Below are 23,070 nucleotides of genomic sequence, written 5' to 3'. Positions count from 1 at the left end.
TTTGGAAAGTGGCCCAGAAAATAGCAGTTTCTCCTGATTATTTCTGTCAGCCCTATGGGAGTCAACTTCTAGCTATCTGAAAAGAAAAAGAAATTCCCAATCCGGATCCCAACCACAAGGACATAAGTCCCCAGGCTGACAAAAGAGCCCCTACTTTTTGCACCTGTGTTATGTATTGATCATATTAGGGTAGTCCTTTCCCCTTATTTTCCCTTATTTTGAAAATCTCATATCTTTTAGCATCACTATAAAACCACTCGCTTCCCATTCTTTCACCATAACATCATTTCAGTTTTTCTTATGTCTGTGTCTGTGCCCTTTCCCCCTGAATAGTGCAAAGGTCTAAAGTTTGACTATAGAGTCAAAACAATAACAGCAGCAAAACCAAAGTGTTTCCCACCCATATCTAAAGCATCAAATCTTACCAGGCAAAGCAAGTCCTAGGTAAACTCTATTTCACACAAAATGTACCTAATCTTTTCAGGTGAGTGACCAAGATATCTGAGCTACGAAGGTTTTCCCAATGAAACTTTCACCTAACTTCAGTTGCTTCGAGGCACTTCGAAGACAAAATTACAGTCATATTAAAAATTTCTGATGGAAAAACATAGAGCTAGAATATAAAAATTCCCATCTAGAAAATTCACATGAAACAATTTCCATACCAGCTTTTAAATGTCACCTCACTCTACAAAAATTCAAATTGCCAAAATATTAATTACGTTGTACATCACTTTACCATATCACAGTTCCATTACATGTAACTCCATGAAGGTAAATTTCATCCTCCTTTCCCTTCCTTTCTTCCTCCTTCCCTTCCTTCCTTCCCTCCTTCTCTTCCTTTCTTTCTAGATGTTCATAGTGAATCGTATCACAAACACTGAATATTTTAGTGTAAGCATCCAGCTTTTTCTTTTTCATGGATTATAAAAACCACATTACTTCCTGGGATTTTGTGTTTAGTATTAGTTATAAGCTACCACAGAGGTGAAAGATATTCTCACCTCAGAAAACTTTACCTCAGGTGGGATCATCCGGCAAAAAACTCTGAACTAAGGATTGATATATTTCTCAGTTCTTTATGCCCTACACTTTTGCAATCTTTAAGAAGACAATAAATTCTAAAACATACTTTATATTTAGCATTTTCTAGAAGAGGAAAATTGATGTTCCATTTCCTTTTCTTTTGTAGTAAAAAACAATGTCCTCAGGGAAAAAATCTAAAGACACAAATCTTCCACCTAATAACTCACTGAGGGAATATGGCCTTTTTAATATATTTGCCTTTTTATAGTTGACATCCAGCCCACTGGGTCATTTTTGGTACTAACAGTCTTCCATGAAACAGAAATGGTTTCAGAAATTAGTCCTAAAAAGCAAAAAAAGAATGTCCCATTTCCCAAATAATACAAGGAAAAATGCTACTGATGTGTTAAATCTATCAACTCTCACTCCCCACAAAAAGAAACAAGCATAAATGAAAAGAAAAATCTTCCCCCAGATAGGGAAATTTCTTATATCTAACATAGGAAATGAAAAATCACAACCAATATGTCAGTTAACTAACTTTGGTTTAATTATTCAAAGACCAGATATTTCTCCAGCTATTCTGAATGCCAAACAACATCAACTTGTGTAACTGTCACTAGCATTAGGAAGATTTAATTATTGAGTGTATGTCCTCGGCCCTTGTCAAAGAAGGAAATGGAGAACAAGCAAACATGAGTGACACTCTCAGAGCCAGCCAGACCACATGATCATCACAAACCACATGCTCAGAGCAAAAGGGCTTTCACAAATGTAACAACAGGAAGAGCCCCTGGAGAAGGAAATGGCTACCCACTCCAGTATTCTTGCCTGGAGAATCCCATGGTCAGAGAAGCCTGGCAGGCTACAGTCCATGGGGTCGCAAACTGTCAGACATGACTGAGTAACTAATATTTTCCTTACTTTTTTTCACATAGAACCTTTAAGGGAGAGGTTATTTTCTACAGAAGAAGCAGCTTTTACAAAAGATTAAATACATACAGTTTTATAAAACATAATTTTGATATAAAATTTAAAACTTGCCACAGATATAGGCATCCACAGTACAAGAATGAAGCTCGGAAGCCCAGAACTTATTCCTCAGATAAGTTCTGGCCTCAAGAGACAAATTTTATTGTCCCATAGGCCAAAGGCTTCCTGACTTTAGCTAAGGGCCCATAGGATGATAAGCTTTTTGCTTTTTTACTTTTATACTTTTTTCGTTTTTTATACTCTGCAATAACTATTATTTGAAAACTGTCCTAACACAGAAAAACGCAGACTTAATTTCTTCTAATTTATCACATCTATAATGATATGATTTTGCCTCTTTCATTTTCATTTCTTTTACTTTATATAATTTAAAATTTTAATTATCTTCATCAAGTACTTATTGGAGAGTTCTTGGAACTTTATCTGACTGTTTCCTAACTGCTGGACCTGAGCCTTTCCTGGGCTACAATGAGGTTTCTTTCTGGTGGAATTCCAAAAAATAATCAGCTTCAGCTATTTCATTTTCATTTGTTGGTTTCACTGCTTGTGATAATCTGAAAGCTGTGAAAATGCTCTGTGCCCCTAAACCGGACTCAGCAGCCTATGTTTTGTGTTGAGTCTGCTGACTTTGGTCACCTCCACCTGCTCCCTCCTGTCTTTCCCTCAGCTACAAAAGAGTAAGGTGGGTGAGATAGAAAAGGTCTAGAGTTCTAGTAAGGCCATTGTAATTAATTTTCAATGCTACTCAAGGATTACTAGGGATGTCTCTAGTTTCCTCAACCTTGTCAAGTCTGCCTTCATAATGACAAAATTGATGACAAATGTAGGGATATTATTTTATTAATAAAAGTCAGTAAAATAATAAAGACAGTTTAATTATTATTGTTCATTACTGGGTGGTCTGTTGATAGGTTGGTGACATCTTCTAAGTAATAAAATCATGCATAATTCATATATTTTATATGTTTATTTCATAAAATTTAATTTTCTTGCCTTCATCATAATAAAATCACTGATTATAATTATATAATTATAATTAAGATGTTCATATTATTTATGTTAAATATTTCTTGAAGCATTATAGTTATTACAGTTTTATTAATTTCATGTTAGAGAATTTTCTCTTGACTGAAGCTGTAGAGGATGAAATAAAATTACTAAAGCCATATTTAAAATGGGAAATATACAGTAAATTTGATGTTATGATCATATAATGGAATCAAATTTAAACTATCATGATCACTGAAAATACTACAAAATTTTAATTATCATGATCACTGAAAATACTACAAAACATTTTACTTTTATCTTACAGTTCAATGCATATCACAGTTTCTACCGCCAAAGCAGTATATAAATTATAGTGTTTGTTCATATTTTCCTTTTAAATATTTCAGTGCTATGATGGTAGAGAAATTAAAGGACAACATATTACTAAACCTGGCCACATATCTTAGCTCAAGATTATATCTTGATCTGTAATAGCAAAGTCTCTATAGAAATTAATTTTAGGATTTGTATGTGAACTAATTTCCTTACATTTTACTGAAATGTCATAGCTCACATAAAATTTGCTTCAATTTAGAAAAACCGCAAAGTTTAAAACTGTGGAAATATAAAGTAAAATAATAAAGCTAGATTTAGATTTTATAGTCTATTCCTATCATGATTAACACTTAGTACTTCATAACAAATAACTGCATATATCACAAGTTAAAACTTCCTTTAATTTCTACCAAAAATGTGATTCAATTTTGATCTGGGGACTGGCAATGTATTTCCTTAATTCTGCTAATGAAGTCTGTCTTGTCTAAATTAATTCTAATGGTATTAACCAAATTTAGCCAGCATCCCATAATGTGTCTGAGAGTCATCATAAGATCAAGTAGGATAACATGTTTCACCAAGCTGCTTCACGTTTGGAGAGATCTGGAAAATATATAATCTTGACTTGTTCCTAAGTTTGTTACCACTACTGGCATAATTGAGACCATGCTTCTGTATGGCAATCTCAAACTATAAGCCATGCATGGCACCTAGAATATATGTAGAGTTTTAGCCAAAATTCCAGCTTGTAGACACTTTCCTTTGAACCATTATGTGACTATCTTGACAATCAACGCCTAAAACTGAAAGATGTTTTCTCAGTTCCTCATTTCATTCAAAACATATTCTTTTCACATCAGGCAGAAAACCAGTGAAAATCTCTTTAATTCTGACTTCCATATTTCTATATGGTGGTTCAAAAGTTTGTATAATAAATATTGTTCAACATGATTTTTGTCCCTTAAAAACTACTTGACTAGCTTCTATTTCCTTTTTTATTATGGGTATAATCCATTCTCTCACTTTAATGCCATTTAATAATATCATCTTGAATTTTTTATCTTAAGATAGTAATTATCTGTCAATATTTTGCCTGTCTTCATATTTAGTCATTTTACCATCATATTTCTAAATCATTTCTATTAAAATTATTCATTTTTCACTATTTCTTCTAATGGAAAAATTTTCCAAATTTTTCCAAAAATACTGTACTTCTCTTGCCACAAAACACTATTGTGCTTAGCTAAATATTGAAGAAACATGATTGATTAATCTTTAAGAGCAACATTGCCATTTCTTTTTTGGCAATTACTTGTCTATGTTGAATGCTATTGATTTCTTACTGTTTATTCACTCCCTCCACTCATTCTAGTAATTCCTTGTATGTGTGTATTCTTGTGCAAGTGATATTTCCTATTTTTTATTTTTGTCAGTATAACTGTTTCCAATTATAGATTAAATCCAAAGTTGATCTTGAAGATTGATTGTGAGAAATGCAACAGTAGAAACAAAATATTCTGCTTTGGAATTTATAATATAAAAACCTGTTTCTCTGGTAAGGGAGAGGGAAGGAATGAAACATTGTTTAATGGGTACAGACCTTCAGTTTGGGTGATGAAAAAATTTTGGAGATGGATAGTGATGGTGGTTGCACAATAATATGAACGTATTTAATGCCACTGAACTCTACATTTAAAAATTCATTAAATGGCATATTTTATATTATGAATCTTTTACCACAGTTTTTAAAAAGCCTATTTCTACAGTTTATTTCTCCATTTGAAATAATTTTAACATAAAGTTAAATAAAAATATTCTGCCAAAATTAATTAAAAAAAGTAATTGTGATAGTAAATTTGAATAGGATTATGTTTTGTTAAAAATATTATCATGTTCTCAGGATGATCATTATCACTTTTCAGAATTACTACCCAGTAAACATAGTAAATCATCAAGAACTTTTGTATTTTCCTGCCTAATTTACTAATTTCATGACTGTGTTTTTTCATATTCTAACAGACAGTCCAGGGTTGCATTTGTTGTTTCTGAATCATAAATTTGACATGAATAATTCTTTATTTATTCTAACTGTTTTGCCCATTAATTACATTATCCAGTAAATAATATAATATGTCTGATTTCAGCTGACTTATTCAAGTGAAAATTAGATGATAAATTTTTATAATTCTTATTTTTATTAGTAACTATAGAATAATTAAGCATTTAACAATGTCTCACTTGTGGATTTTATATGTAATGTTTGACAGAAGTCTATTCATTTTTATTGTTAGAATTTTTAAAACTTCAGAAGACCATCTCTTGAAAGAGTTCTTACTTCTTTCTTTTCAACATCTTATTTTTGAATTCCATTTCCCTATCTTTTATTGCTATCATGATCTCAATTGGAGACCAATCACAGTCTGAAAGTTTAAAAAATAAAGTGTAATTATGTTTAAAGAGATCAAAATTGAATACATTTTCAACAAAAGGTTTATTAAACAGAAAATGTCAACATTTTAAAGTCATATTCCTTATGTGTTGGTTAGTAAATTATTTTCTCAATAATACATTATTGCAATAGTTGGGAGATAGTACCCTGAAACAACAGTTCTGTCCAAAAGGGTGCACTCTATGCCTGAATCAATGACCGATTCATTATGATATTTACTCCTATAGCAAGAATATTGGTCTTGGACTCAACGACAAATGTGATAATAGTTCTTCTCATTAGTACATCTTACAACTTACAGAATTTTTTTTTTTTTTTGCTTCCATCACTACAGATGGTGACTGCAGCCATGAAATAAAAAGATGCGTACTCCTTGGAAGAAAAGTTATGACCAACCTAGACAGCATATTAGAAAGCAGAAACATTAATTTGCCAACAAAGGTCTATTTAGTCAAGGCTATGGTTTTTCCAGTAGTCATGCATGGATGTGAGAGTTGGACTATAAAAAAAGCTGAGCACTGAAGAATTGATGCTTTTGAACTGTGGTGTTAGAGAAGACTCTTGAGAGTCCCTTGGACTGCAAGGAGATACAACTAGTCCATCCTAAAGGAAATCATTCCTAACTGTTCATTGGAAGGACTGATGTTGAAACTGAAACTCCTATACTTTGGCCACCTCATGTGAAGAGCTGACTAATTTGAAATAAAATCCTCATGTTGAGAAAGATTGACGGCAGGAGGAGAAGGGGACGACAGAGGATGATATGGTTGGGTGGCATCACCGACTCAATGGTTATGAGTTTGAGTAAGTTCAGGGAGTTGGTGATGGACAGGGAGGCCTGGTGTGCTGCAGTCCATGGGATCGCAAAGAGTTGGACATGACTGAGCCACTGAACTGATTCCCTGAAACTTGGAGTTATGCTGCTTTGGAGCTCTTAGTTTCTAAAGGAGGGTCTGCCTCTGACAGTGGCCATGACAAGAAGTCCAGTGAACTGGACTGTTATGTGACCATTCTGGAGTTTTCATGATTTTGAACCAACGGGCAAAGAAAACGGGTGGGTGTCACTTTAATGGATGTGGAAATAATCCAGAAGAAATTAGGATCCTCTTTACAATGGGCTACGGTGGACTATACCTGGAACCCCGTGGATTCCTTGAGGTACGTTTAATTATTTCCATATCAAATAGTAAAAGTCAATGAAAAACTATACCAAGGGAAAAAAGAGGTAGAAACACTAAGGATTCATATTCTTTATGAATGAAGTTTGGCATCACCCCACTAGGTAAACAATTCCAATTAATCAAGGTTCTAAATGAGCAAAGGCAGCATAAAGTGACTAGTGAAAGATATTAACTATATCCTCTTGGTTAATTACTGGAATGAGGGATTTAAACTCTAGGCATAAAGTGTAGATGTCACCTTATTGTTTTCCATGAGACTGGTTAGCATTTTTTAATCTTCTGGTTTAATCTTTAGGTTACAGAATATTCAGGTGGAAATTTGGCTGATTTTTATGAAGGTATTTATAATTTCCTGATACGGATACTGTGATTGTCACAGAATATGCCATAGCACCTATACTGAGTAACAGTGGCCTTTCATATACATATATATCTTTCCTTTTAGAAGAGAAAGTAAGTGTTTTAAGGAAGAGATTTATTTTGGTGGGAAAAAACAAATGATTGCTATTGTTACATGGAAGTTCAAATACATGTAGAAGATATCAGGAGTCAAGGAGTATGAACCCTGTAGGTTACTTACTGAGTTTTTGGTTTTCTGCTTCAAAATCATCCTTTTCTACACTACATTTTTATGCTAAGTCTAGCACTAGATAGTTCCCTGTTAGGCTGTTCCAATAGGGACACTAGAGAAGACTGGAAAGCAAAAGAAGAAGAAGGATTGGTCCATCATGATTTTAATTCCTGTTGCTGTCAGAATCTCTCTGGCGATGTTTCTGCACCCTGATAGTAGCTGTTGGCTTCAGTCTCCTTTGTTATTGTTGTTTGTTTCACATTCAAAACCAACCCATAGAACCAAATTAAAATGATCACTTATGACAGGAACAAAATGATGATGGTCATCTCAGGCACATAAAGGATTCTTAACCTAATCTTAAAGGAATTCACAACTCTTTTCAGAAAGCAGCCAATGCCCAAATGCCTAGTCTATTGATGCTGGCTCTGGACTTCCTTATTCCCCTTGCTGAGCTACTCTGATCCAAGTAAGAAATAAGACCACTAGGCAACCAGTCAGTTGAAAAAGACAAATAACTTCCATGTGTAGCCCTTAAAAGTCTCTTAATCTGTGAGCAACTTGAAATTCAGTGCTCTCTTAGCCTTGAGTTTCTTGGCTTGTGGATCAAAGGCCTTGCCATAAACTCATCTTTCTGTTTTCTTGTATTCAGTATGAAGAATCTGGACAAATTTCATTGTGTCCCTTCAGATACGTCAGCTCCAAGAAGCTAGTGCACTCTCCTCATAGCTTAGTTCCAGCTCCTTGGGGGCACTCTTCTAAGCTCCTGAAGAGCTGGTTTTAAATGCTTAGGTTCCAGTTTTGTAAGGCTCCATATAAATTCCTATGTTCTAGGGATTTTACTGGTGGTCCAGTGTAAGACTCTGTGCTTTCAATGCAGGGGCCCAGGTTTGATCCCTGGTCAGGGAACTAGATCCCACACGGTGCAACCAAGAGCTTAGCAATGAAGATCAAAGAGCCTGTGTACCGAAAATAAGACCAGCACAACCAAATAAATAAATATTCTTTTAAAAATAATAAATAAACTTCGAGTTTTTAAACACCCAATCTCTTTTACTTTGCTCTCCTAGTCCTAGGAGTAGTGGCTTCTTTAAGCAGTAACTAACTCTGTGCTATTCAGTGTTATATTTTTTCTCTTTTACTTCTCTAGAATTTATTTAACACATTTCCAATATTGAATTCTTGCTGTGAAAATAACTGGTGTGTATTCTGTTTTCCTGACTGCACCCTGACTACTACGCTATAAATATGAATATATATTCTGTGAAATTACTCAAATTATATATTAAAATTGAAAGAAAAATACAACTTATAATTTAAGTAGAAATGTTTAAAATCAAAATGAAGTAAATCTGAGAATTTTATCTTTAAAAGACAATATGAAAGCTCATAAACTATTTTATAAAAATTATCAATTCTAGTATTTAAAAGCCATCTAGTTATGTTTAGACCTAGGCATGTGCATACTTAAGAAGACATAAATTATCTAATGTTGCAAAAATGTTTCTCAGCCATCATGGGCAACTGTTATAAATATTACCCAAATTCAAGGATACCTCCAGAGACATTATTTGGAAAACCAAGCAAAATAATAAAGTGAAACCCTGGCAATACTTAGGGTGATATTTTTTACATAGGAATTTGTTTCTTCATATCATCTGAGAGGAAAGATTTGACAGAAAATTTCCCATTTCTTTTACATAAACACTGGCACTGCTCAAAAGCTCCCACTAAATAACTGCTCTTTTTGTACATCTGCAGGGAGACAACTTACAAGCCTCACTGGCATTTATAAACAATGACCTGTTTTCAAGTCACAAGGCAAGAGATATGAAGAAGCATTTTATGCGGTATCATAATAGCTATACTCTGCCAGTGGTAAGCGTAATATCTAAGTTCACAGTGACCTGTATGTGATTCAAAACAACTGTGTGTGTGTGAGTGTGCAGGTGATAACATTTGCTGTTGCTGTTGCTTAGTCACTGAGTCGTGTCCGACTCTTTGGGACCCCATGGACTGCAGCACTCCAGGTTCCTCTGTCCTTCACTATCTCCCAGAGTTTACTCAAACTCATGTCCATTGAGTCGGTGATGCTAACCAACCATCTCATCCTCTGTCATCCCCTTCTCTTCCTGCCTTCAATCTTTCCCAGCATCAGGGTCTTTTCAAATGAGTCAGTTATTTGCATCAGATGGCCAAAGCATTGCAGCTTCTGTGTTAGCATCAGTCTTTCCAATGAACATTCAGAGCTGATTTCCTTTAGGACTGACTGGTTTGATCTTGAAGTCCAAAGGGCTTCTCAAGAGTCTTCTCCAACACCACAGTTTGAAAGCATCAGTTCTTCAGCACTCAGCCTTCATTATGGTCCAACTCTCACATCCATATATGACTACTGGAAAAACCATAGCTTTGACTGTATGGACCTTTGTAGCCAAAGTGATGTCTACTTCTTAATATACTGTCTAGGTGTGTCATAGCTTTTCTTCCAAGCAGCAAGAGTCTTTTAATTTCATGGCTTCAGTCATGGTCCACAGTGATTTTGGAGCCCAAGAAAATAAAACGTGTCACTGTTCCTAACTATTTGCCGTGAATTGATGGGACCAGATGCCATGATCTTAGTTTTTTTAATGTTGTGTTTTAAGCCAGCTTTTTCACTCTTCTTTTTCACTTTCAAGAGGCTCTTTAGTTCCTCTTCACTTTCTGCAATAAGGGTGGTATAATCTGCATATCTGAGGCTACTGATATTTCTCCTGGCAATCTTTATTTCAGCTTGTGATTCATCCAGCCTGGCATGTTGCATGATATACTCTGCATATAAGTTAAATAAACAGGTTGACAATATACAGCCTTGACGTATCACTTTCCCAATTTGGAACCAGTCCATTGTTCCATGTCCAGTTCTAACTGTTGCTTCTTGACTTGCATACAGGTTTCACAGTAGGCAGGTAAGGTGGTCTGGTATTCCCATCTCTTTCAGAATTTTCCACAGTTTATTGTGATCCACACAGTCAAAGGCTTTAGCATACTCAATGAAGCAGTATATGTTTTTCTGGAATTCCTTTGCTTTCTCTATGATCCAATGGATGCTGGCAATTTTATCTCTCATTCTGCCTTTTCTAAATCCAGCTTATACATCTGGAAGTTCTCAGTTCACATACCGTTGAAGGCTAGCTTGAAGGATTTTGAGCATTACTTTGCTAGCATGTGAAATTAGTGCAGTTGCCTGGTAGTTTGAATATTTTTTGGCACTGCCCTTCTTTGGAATTGAAGTGAAAACTGACCTTTTTCAGTCCTGTGGCCACTGATGAGTTTTCCAAATTTGTTGGCATATTGAGTGCAGCACTTTCACAACATCATCTTTTAGGATTTGAAATAGCTCAACTGGAACTCCATCACCTCCACTAGCTTTGTTTGTAGTGATGCTTCCTAAGGCCCACTTACTTCACATTCTAGGATGTCTGGTTCTAGTTGAGTAACCACACCATTGTGGTTGTCTGGGTTACTAAGACCTTTTGCGTACAGTTCTTCTGTGTGTTCTTGCCACCTCTTCTTAATATCTTCTGCTTCTGTTAGGTCCATACCATTTCTGTCCTCTATTGTGCCCATCTTTGCATGAAATGTTCCCTTGGTATCTCTAATTTTCTTGAAGAGATCGCTAGTCTTTCCCCCTTCTATAGACTTCCTCTTTTTCTTTGCACTGTTCACTTAAGAAGGCTTTCTCATCTCTCCTTGCTATTCTTTGCTATTCTGCATTCAGATACAAATATCTTCCCTTTTCTTCTTTGCCTTTCGCTTCTCTTCTTTTCTCAGCTATTTATAAGGCCTCCTCAGACAACCATGTTGTCTTTTTGCATTTCTTTTTCTTGCAGATGGGTTTGATCACTGCCTCCTGTACAATGCTACAAACCTCCATCCATAGTACTTCAGGCACTCTGTCTATCAGATCAATCCCTTGAATCTATTTGTCACTTCCACTGTATAATCATAAGGGATTTGATTTAGGTTATACCTGAATGGCCTACATGATAACAAGCAGACCTATAAAACATGGGAACCAGAGTAGGAGCTTCTTTTGCCTGGGGCCCAAGGACATTACAGGTCACCTTTAGTGTAATGAGATACTGCAGTGTTCAGTAGATTTTGTTTTAAGACCCCATCATCTTTTCTGATCTTTCCCCAATCTTTATGTGATTTCTTTCTTCTCTTTCCTAAGCATCAATTTCTCTTCCTCAAACTCTACTTTTCTCTTTGATTTTTACTTTCTCTCTCCAGGGAATTTATTTCTTCATATTTCCATGACATAACCAATGCTACATGTCTTCTGAGGTCCCCTTCATTCTGGTCTTCTTGTCCTTTTTCATTGACACATTTTTCAAAGCAGTGGAAAACAAATTTCATTTGCAGTTTATATAAATCTAAAGCTCACTTTGCAACACACTTTGTATGTATTTACTGGGATCTGTCACTTCTCCAAAGTCTTCCAATGCAGTCTCCATCTTCTGAAAACTTTTAGTACAATTATATTCACTTTGGTATTGCTTAAGGAGAACAGTTAAATTTAAGGGTTCATTAGGGACCCCCAAGTTCTTTTACACTCTGCAAAGGAGTTAAAAGTCTACTCCTAAAGGCATGAAATCCTGGAGGAGGAAATGGCTACCCACTCCAGTATTCTTGCCTGGAGAATTTCATGGACAGAGGAGCCTGGTGGGCTACAATCCATGGGGTCACAAAGATTCAGACATGACTCACACACACACACACACACACACACACACACAAAGTTATGAAAACTCTGCATTTACAGGTGTTATCACATCACAGTTCTTCACCTCCACCAATGGATCTGCCCTCCTCAGTTTAAGCCTGCTATGTGGTCTCTGAAGATAAAGCTAATCAATACAGAAATCTTCTATTTTCTTTAGTTGCACATCATGTAGGTCTTTCCAATAAGAAGCAAACAGGATTCCCCAATTCTCAAATATCCAATGCAAGAAAGTGGTCAAAACATAGTCTTGAGTTTTTCTTCATATTGAGTCTGTTCTCTATCCCTCAGACAAAAAGTCTAGGCAGAGAGTATGGTTTGAATACTAAAATCTTGCCATTTTACAGTCACTATTCTTTTTGTGTTAGGCATTCCCAAGTATTTATCTTGTTATCATTTTTTCCTTAAGAAGTAAAAAAAGGTTTTATTGTAGTCAGGCTGCAGGAGATCTTACTTTGTATAAAATATACCCATTACTCTAATTAATTTATACCTATTAAAATGTGAAAGAATGATCCACCTTGAATTTGACCTGGTGTATTCCTGGGTGATGAAGTTTTAATATTCTTGGTTCTGTTGATTATAAGTGTTTATCCTGAGGTCATGTCTTTAGCCCATATACTCTTCTGGTCCTAGAATTATTTTGCATAAACAAAAATATTTAAAAGAACTTGTTTTCAAATGTTTGTATTTTGTTCTTTCTCTCACTTTGCACTGAATTCCAAAATTATTATCTATTTATCATTAATCCTTTAATATATCTACATTTCATAGTCTAGTCATATAGAATTAAAATTCATTAATTAATAAATTCTATAGTAGCTTAAATACACTAGGAAAAAATAATATAAAATTAAAATATATATTAGACTAGAGCAAAAATGTTTCAATGATTTCTAGGCATTTTACCAAAGTAATTATTTTTTCTGTATAAAGTAGAACTTAGTGAAATATAGTCCAAAGGAAATTTTAATATTTTAATTAATATCATAGGCCACTGAAGTATAATATACCAACATTACCTTTAAAGTTTTTAACTAAAAAAAGTTTGAACTTTTGAATTATCATATATTTTCTTTGCCATCTGATTATGTCACTGATTAAACAAGCCTGATGATTCTGAAGACATCTTAAAATCTTCACAAAATAATTGCAAAGTATATAATTCACAATCTTTTTTGTTGACAAAACACTATTTGCAAGTATAATAGGCAATAATCTATCTCTTTATTCTCAAGGTGGACAGAACAGTCTCACAGAGGCAGGAGAGAACTTAAAGGAGTGTGGAGCATGTGTCATCTGAAAACATAATTTCCCTTTCACCAATACTCCCAAATACAGTTGAAAATCACTACTGTTGTTGCAATTCTGTCGGTGTACTTTACGACTTTTCCATTTTTATTTATTGATTTTTATTTCTTGGCTGTGCTGGATCCTTACTGCAGTGTGGAGGCTCTTCATTGTGGCTTGCTGGTTTCCCTAGTTGCGGTATCTTAGTTCCCAGTGTATGGAACCAATGATTGAACCCTTGTCTCCTGCACTGGAGGGTGGATTCTTTAGCACTGGACCACCAGGGAAGTTTCACTTTGCAACCTTGTTTTTTTTTTTAAGCAATGACTGAAATTCTCTTAAAATCCCAACTGTTCAAGTAAAATTGCCTGAGTTTGAACTTGATATTCAGATATGTGATAAGGGTAATAGTAACCCTTTTTTGAAGCTACAGGTAACACATTCTTTCACTGATAGGAGTAAACTCTAGGGAGAAACCAATATTTTACCAAAGTTACCTATCCTTCAAAATGTAGCTTGTATGGCTCAGAATAAAACATGTTATAAAAAATAAGCATTTTACATATTCCTTGGCTTAAGCAAAGCTTTGACTCACGTTAAGTGGTCTGAATCCATTGGTTCCATCTGATCTTGAAAGCCCATCACTTGTCTTGCTGACGCCTCCAAGCTCATGTTCTAGTGCATGGCAATTCTGGGAGGACAATAATTAAATCACAGCTTAAAATGAATTAATTTAGGCCCTAAATCAAGCCATTTAGTTATTAAGCATTGGAGATCATATTGACATAAATGAAATTTAGAAATTTCATCTGTTAAAAAAACATGTAAAATAAACTTTAGAAAATATACTGACCTGTATCAGGGAGTTGACATGGTCAGTGCTCTCTTTTAGGCCTAAACTATCCACTTACAGGTAGGTAAACAGAAGACAAACTAAAACACTCAGGTGTTAGAGTATCATTTCCTGTATTATTGTTATGTGTTGCCAATTATATGCATGTAATGTATTCTCAGAGTTTCTAAAACTTTTTTTTTGTCCCCTTCTAATTTGCAGTGTGGATTTTGAAATTAAATTTTAGGCAGACAATCTATTATAGGGATTGAAAACGTTGGTTTTAATGCAATGCAAGCCTGGGTTTCAGAATCACATCGTTACCAATTATTAGTTTTATACCCTTGGATAAGTAAAATTTTCTGTTTTCCCTTTTCCTCATTTCTAGATTATGGATATCAACACCAGCATCACAGGTTTGTTTAATATTAAGTAAGATAATAAAGAGTAGAGATCCTTGCTCATGTAAGGACTCAATGAGTGGTACTTATTTTATTATCTCTGCAGACTTTTTCTAGAAATGAAAATAAAAGAAAACAAATGAACAACAGAATGTCAGTTATACTGCAAAATATACTAAGCTAAAATCAGAAAATAAGGTCCTAGTTTTGACTCTAATAAGGACTTACATGTTCACTCATTGACTATAGAAATCGATAAAACTGGGCTTTGTTCTCTCATTTATAGAAGAAGATGATGATATTTGAGTCCTAAACTCAGCTTAGTTTTGAGGCTAGTCAAATAACATGTTGGAAGTTATGCTGAAAAGCATCTATTAATATATCCATCACATTCAGTCTCAAGCACAAAAATGTTTAGAATTGATGTGAAACCAGTTGTTCACAGTATTTTAAATATATGAAATAGTACATACTCATGAAAGAACATAGTATAATATATATAAAGCTTAAATTGTAAAAATAAAATTATAAGAGCATCCAACCACATAAACAGAGCATTGCTGTTGCAGCTTCCTATGTGTCCTGTTTCAATAACCCTCTCCTGGCTTCTGCCAGAGATAAGATGCGGCAGAGTTTTGGTTTTATGTTTATTTTTATCTTGTGCATATATTTATTACAATGAGTAATACATTTAACAATTTATTAAAATGATAAAACACTTTGGGCAGTCTCTGTGACTTTAAAAAACTGCTTTATTGAATTATTTCAAGTAGTATAAAATTCACCTATTTAAAATGGGTAATTCAATAGTTTTTAGTATAGTCAAACTAGTGCAACCATGGACACAACCTAATTTTAGAGCACTTTAATCACTCCCCAAAGAAACCCTGTACTATACTTCCTCAGAGTTGTTCCCTATAACTCCTCAGAGTTCCTGGCTCTGTGCAATCACTATTCTATCTTCTGTGTGACTTGATTTTACTCATTATTATGTTTATGAAATGTATCCCTGCTGACACAAGCAATATTAATTTACTTTCATTGTTTATTTTGTCTGCTTAATCTATTAGCTACTCAGAGAGATGTATTAAAATCTCCACCAATCATGATTGACTTTTCAATTTTGAAGCCACATTATTAAGGACATACACATTTAGAATGATTAGATTCCTGGTGATTTAAAAGTTTTATTTTCACATAGAGATCAATATCTCTTGAAGTACCTTTTGCTTTAAATCTTAATTTATTTGCTATTAATAGAGCTATATCAGCTTTTTTCTGATTGATGTTTGCATATATGTTTTCAACACTTTTACTTATGATTTAGATGTGTTTTTATAAAGAGTATATTGGATGTACTTATCTAATTTTGCAAAACACATTTATTTTGAAAGAGTTTAAGAGTACAGGTTTAATCATGTTATAGGTGTATACATTTGGGTGTATGTGGATCTATGTATATTTATATCAAGTTTTCTAGTCTGGTTTATATTGGCATAGCTGGTCAATAGGGAACACAATAAAAAGGTTTCATTCTTTTGGGTAGTTGATGTATTAGCCTTTGCTAAGAATATTTTTATATCTCATCAAAGCAGATGTCTAATCAAAGGAGAGCTAATGGTATTAGTTTAATTCATTTCCCAATTTAATCTCAAGATGGAAACCCTGAATATAAATGTTTCACAAACTGGAAGTAACACAATTTCTAGTGCTTCCTGTAGACCTTGGAACAGTACTAGGAAACAAATTTAAGCTGTCTAGGCAACATTTTAGAGGCAAAATATGTGGGTGCTAGAGGCCAAGTGTGTATATTAATAATACAAACATATTTGACTATATATGCTATTTTAAGTTAAGATTTCACAGGCTTCTGAGGAAAACTCTATGTAAATAAAAATGGAATTTTCAGAAAACAAGTGGGAATATACACCCTTAGTAGACTTAAAATTAAGAATCATTTACCAAGGAAATTTAGTTCAAATTGCATCACTGAAGAATAACTACTACCAGGAAGAAAGTTCTAGAATCAGATAGATCTGGGTTAAGAGTCTAGAGTCATGGTTTTTCACTCTTTGGACATTGTTGGCTTCTTTCCAAATCTGTAAAATGGAGAAAATAAGGATATTTATCTCATCAGTTTCAAATTATTATTTTCTAAAAAAATACTCTTTCAGTATTATTTTATTACAAAATTTATTATTAATTCTGTGCCAAATATGATACTAAATGTTTGTCTTGAGTATTGGATTTAATGTCACCCAAAGTCATGGGTATGTACCAGTATTGTCCCCATTATTTAGATGAAGCAGTAGATCTATGACTGAAACTCTAGTCTAATTTTTTAAAGCTATCCAGTGCTATCTCACAGTCCTATATAATATCCTGGTTTTGTTCCTACTCCTATTTAACTCTTTTCATTAAATTTTATTTTTTCCATTATTTTCCAAATCTTTTCCCCTTTAGGTTATTACAGAATATGAGTAGAGCTCCCTGTGCTCATTAATTCCTTATGAGTTTCAAATATAGCAGTGTATACATGTTAATCCCAAACTCCTTGTCTATCCCTCCCCTCCACCCTTTCCTGCTGGTAATCAAAATTTATTCTTTAAGTCTATGAGTCTGTTTCTATTTCACAGATAAGTTCATTTGTATTATTATTATTATTATTTTTAAGTTTCCACATATAAGTTATTGATCATATGATATTTGTCTTTCTCTGTCTGACTTACTTCACTTAGTATGATAATCACCAGTTCCATCCATGTTGCTGAAATCAGCATTATTTTTTTTTATGTCTGAGTCATATTCCATTGTATATATGTACCACATCTTCTTTATCCATTCATCAAGGCAATCTACAGATTCAGTGCAATCCCTATCAAATTACCAATGGTATTTTTCACAGAACAAAAAATCTTAAAATTTGTGAGACTCCAAATAGACAAAGCTATCTTGAGAAAGAAAAACAGAGCTGGAGGAATCAGGTGCCTTGACTTCAGGCTATACCACAAAGCTATAGTGATCAAAACAGTATTGTACTGGTGCTAAAAGAATGAAATATAGATCAATGGAACGGAATAGAAAGCCTAGAAAGGAACCCATGCTCCTACAGTCAATTAATCTACAACAAAGAAGGTAAGACTATACAGTGGAGGAAAGACAGTCTCTTCAATAAACAGTGCTGGGAAAACTGGACAGCTACATGTAAAAGAATGGAATTAGAACATCCTAATTGTAACACCACACACAAAAATAAACTCAAATTGGATTAGAGATCTAAATGTAAAACTGGATACCATGAACTCTTTACTTTTAATTCTTCTCATAACTTCTCTTTTACCTGCTAACTATAGACATTGTCTAAACTCCCAGCCCTATCCTTTTCTTTCTCCTTATCTTATGATCTTATCTACATCCATGTCTTCATTCATTCTTCTTCATTGTTCTTAGGTATATACTTCCAGCCTTGAGGGCTCTCCTGTGTTTCAGATTCTTATATTCAACTACCTGCCAAATAGAACTACCTTGATGTCTTCACACATTTCAAAGTCAGAACTCATTTCATCTTTCCTCAAAAGAATACTCCTTCTTCAGGCTAGGGTATTGCTATTCTCCTAATTACTTGAGTACCAACCTAAGAAACGTCTTATACTTGTTTTTCTTCATGGCTAACACTCAGCCATTTGCTAGCCTTCCTTTATAGCCACCACTGATGTGTCTCTCCTGTTTCTCCTCCGCTTCCTACTTCTTCATCTATTCTGGATTATAACATCATTACCTGGGTTATCCTCAGTAGCTCTTGACTTCTCTCCCTTGTCTATTAACTTCTCTTCTTCCGATCCAATCAATATATAACTTCCAGATGGATTTATCCTAAAGCCCATCTCTAAGCATTTAGAAAAATAATGAAAGCAACCCACGGACATTACAAGGTCCTTTTACCTACCAACTTTAGATCAATATTTTAAGATGACTCTTTTAAACCATCAAGACCATTCATGATTTGATTCAAACTCATCTTTCTAGGTTAGTCTTTCACAAACTGTTTTTATAAGTAGCCCATTCAGCTGTTAAACTAGACTGCTTCCAATTTTTAAATATACTTTAAAAAAAAATATGTCACATGGTTTTCTAATTCTGCTCTCTCAACTCTCCCTCTTTCTCCATTACCTAGCCTTACCCAAATAAATATCTGACACTATTACCTGCTTTCTAAGAGGAATTTATACATATTTTATGGAATATAGTAGAGTTTACTTAATTTGTGTTGTATGGTCATGTCATCTCATGTATTAAATTGTGATGGAGAAGAGAACATTTAATGAGTACCCCAATGGAGCTAGCACACTGTCTTCTCAAGAGCTGTGTATGACAGCATTAACTTCATTTTATGGAGACATAGGTCCAGAAAAGCTAGTAACCACAGGTGTTTTGATTTCTACTTTGATGAAATTCTGATAAAATTTAATCTCAAGTTCGAAGTTTCATGTATTGAAAGAAGAATGATTCCTTAATTCTTGCCACAACACACTTGTTTCTTATTTGACTTTTTGTCATGAATACATCTGTAGTGGTGAGATTGAACTGTGGCTGAAAATGTGCACATTTGACTTTGTTCTAATTTTTCTGGCATTACTGAGGAGCAACTTCTTGCCCTTTCATACAATTCTAAATTCAGTGAGGAAGATATTTACAGTTATGTAAAGATCACTTTGATGTTTTATATTTTGTAGGAAGGCACCTTTACATGAAGCTTATAGCATAGTTGAGTTCCTAGAGACAAAGGAAAGAGACTTTCCCAGAGAAAACACTGAGCTTCAAATTCACCATTGAGAAGTCTGCACAATTCTTAGCGGTTTCTGTGAAGAGTGTAGATGTTATTTGATGAGAAGCATAGAACCCCATGTTTATTCATTGGCTAACAGGAGAAAAGATGGGTCAACATTTGAATAAAAGGAAGACGGGTTCTGTACTTTACTTTTTTTATAATCTATGTGCAGGATCACCCTGGATCATTACACAGTATAGGAATCAAAATAGACAACCCTGACAAATAGCAATTTCTATATATCTTGGTAAATTATTATGAATGGAGGTATATTGTGCAGATATAAATGATTTAGAGATGGATTATATCAGTCTATTTCATAATTTAGAAAGAACAAGTTCAGGAAAATTAAGCTTTTGCAACAAATACTTAGATACTCAACATGGTACAATATTTATCTCAAATTATAGTTGCAATACTATCAGTCTTGTTGACATATTAATGATAAATTATACAAGCAACTTTTATATATCATGTAGAGATTGTTTCTATGGTATTTTTGGAATTTAAATGTCAACGGTTATGGTAGCTTTAAGCAGGCATGGGCTGCTGATGCTGGCACAGAAATACTGATAATTAAAGTCTCATCATAATATAAGGTTTACTGTTCCTATCACCATTTAGGAAAAAAGTTAAATGATTTAATGTTCACTGAAATTGTTTCTTTATTCTTTATTGTTTTCCTGAAACAGCATAGTATATGATTCAAAAACACAAAGAGAACAAAAAACTCTATTTAGCTGACTGTTGCTGACATTTTGCCTTTTCTCAGAAGGCAGACTCAATTAAGGACAACTCAAAGGCAGTTTTGGTGAGTACTTTGTCCATGAATAAAGACATCCCAATAAGTTAGCAATTTTATGTTTTATAGTTGCTCCTGAGAAGAAAAATCCAAGGTGATATTTGTGTTTATTATATACTTATGAAAGAGTACTGTGCTTAGTCACTCAGTTGTGTCTGACTCTTTGCAACCCCATGGGCTGTAGCCTGCCAGGCTCCTCTGTCCTTGGAGATTCTCCAGGCAAGAATACTGGTGTGGGATACCATGCCCTCCTTCAGGGGATATTCCCAACCCAGGGATCAAACCCAGGTCTCCCACATTGCAGGCAGATTCTTTACCATCTGAGCACCAGGGAAGCCCAGGAATACTGGAGTGGGTAGCCTATCCCTTCTCCAGGGGATTTTCCCAAACCAGGAATTGAACCAAGGCCTAATAGGGAGTCATGAACCATGTGGAACTGATACATCTTTGAATGAGTTAATTATTATTGTGCATTCATATATGTGCTGAATCAGTTTTAAAATGAGAAAACCCCATAGAAAGAAAAGACATTCTTTTCTGAAGCTGTTAGAAGGTAAGTTGAAAAGATTGATAAGGAAACCTCTATCAGTGATCCTTTCCCATTCTTATTTTTTCCGAGTTACTTCATTCTTAACCGTGACTTCAACTATCACTTATACCCTGATATTCCTAAAATTCCAACAAAGATTTCAAATCATGCTCTATCTGAACTACAAGATAGACAATATCCAGCTTTAGACATACCTCCTTTTATTGTACTTCATTTTATTGCATCACACAAATGGTACATTTGTTTTGCAAATTGAAGGTTGTGACGCCCCTGCATTGTCAAATGATGGCTAGCATTTTTTAGCAGTAAAGTATTTTTAATTAATATATGTACATTATTTTAGACACAATGTTATTGTACATTGAATAGACTATAGTATAGTATAAGAATAACTTTGATATGCTCTTTTGGAAAACCAAAGATATTTTTGTGGCTCACTTTGTTGCAATAGTCACTGTATTGGGATTGTCTGGAACTGAACCCACAATATTGTTGAGGTATGCCTGTATTGTATTAGTTATCTATTGCTGTGTAATGGATTACCGAAAACTTAATGGCATAAAACAAGAAGCTCTTACTAATCTCACATTTTCTGGAAGTCGGAAATCTGGGCCTAACTTAGCTGGGTCTTCTGACTGAGGGTCTCGTGCAGACAACAAGGTTGTAATTAGGTGTAAGCCTTGACTGTGGTCTCATCTAAAGGCTCAACTGAAGGAGGTTTGGCTTCTAAAAGCACTACAGGATTCACTTCCATGAAACTGTTGACCTGAGGCCCCTTTTAGGTCTTGCCCCATAGGCCTCTCCTTTGGGAAGCTCACCATTTGGCAGCCGGCTTGTCACAGAGCAAGATTGTAGAGGAGAGTGAGCAAGCAAGGTACTCTTATTATAATTTTGAAAATGTCAACACGTTACTTTTGCCATATTCTCTTCAATAGAAGCAAATCATTTGGCCCAGTCCCTCTCAGGTGAGGGGATGATTCAAGGGCATGAATACGAGGAAGTGGAGCATCCAGGGCCACCACAGAGGCAGCCTTCCACATGTACCAACTGATTGTTTCCTTCCAGTATCACAGGCACTTGAAACTCACTATGTCCAGATGTGATGCTATTTTTGTTGCTCTTAAAACTGCCTCTCCTTCTGTGACCTCTATTTTGAATATGTCACAGATTGTGAACTGTATAGTGACTATTGGTGTGTCCATGCACCTTTTGGTATGCATGTTTATTGAAGTTCTTTTTATAATTAATGTTTTTGTCTGAAGGGTGGGTTGATACTAGCTTATATTATTAGTTGAGAGATCCAGGAGCCAGAGAGTGGGAAGGGACCATAGCTGATACGTGTCATTCCAGGGGACTTCATGTTCAGTGAATTCTTGTCTGAAAGATCAAATATCTAGTGTCTCTGTCTGGCCTGGCCTTTTTATCCCCTAAATATGTGGCATGATGATATCTGGTGTCCTTACTGATGTTGCTTTCACCGTCATTTCAGGTTGAAGCCCAGTGTCCTTCCATTAAGGCCCTGTTCTCTTTCCACTAGGTGAGGTTTATAGAACCTGTCTGCCCAGCAAACTGCAGTGCAATTCCAGTGGGGAAAAAACCAGGAAGGGTGGATCCAACTTGTACTAAGATGTTCTCTCAATTCCAGTTCTTATATTTTAAAATTATAGGGCTCAAAATCACCTCTTGTTGCTTCCTTCAGTCCTCAAACAAACGAGTTATGACATCTTTTGATACCAATTGCAATATAATATTATAGCTATTTTTTCATTTATTTTTTTGAAATACGGGTGATATTTTCAAGTTCTGATTCCTACTTTATGTTCTATTGAAAATTCCCTTTGTGATCTGGAACAGGTCGGAGGTAAGCTGAATTAGGAGTGTGGGGTGACCTGTTTATTTTACAGGTTTTTTTTAAAAAACTACTTTCTCTTACCTTGACAACGAAAGTGATTTCATTATATAATACATTCTATTATGGGTTTAATAACATCTTAAAAAATTTTTCTGTCAAAAACAATTATCTTCAAGTTCCTCCTCCTTCAAACATTTATTTGTTCTT

Source organism: Cervus elaphus, chromosome 17, assembly GCF_910594005.1.
Source record: "Cervus elaphus chromosome 17, mCerEla1.1, whole genome shotgun sequence".
Taxonomy (NCBI): domain Eukaryota; kingdom Metazoa; phylum Chordata; class Mammalia; order Artiodactyla; family Cervidae; genus Cervus; species Cervus elaphus.
Note: the sequence above shows the minus strand (reverse complement) of the source record.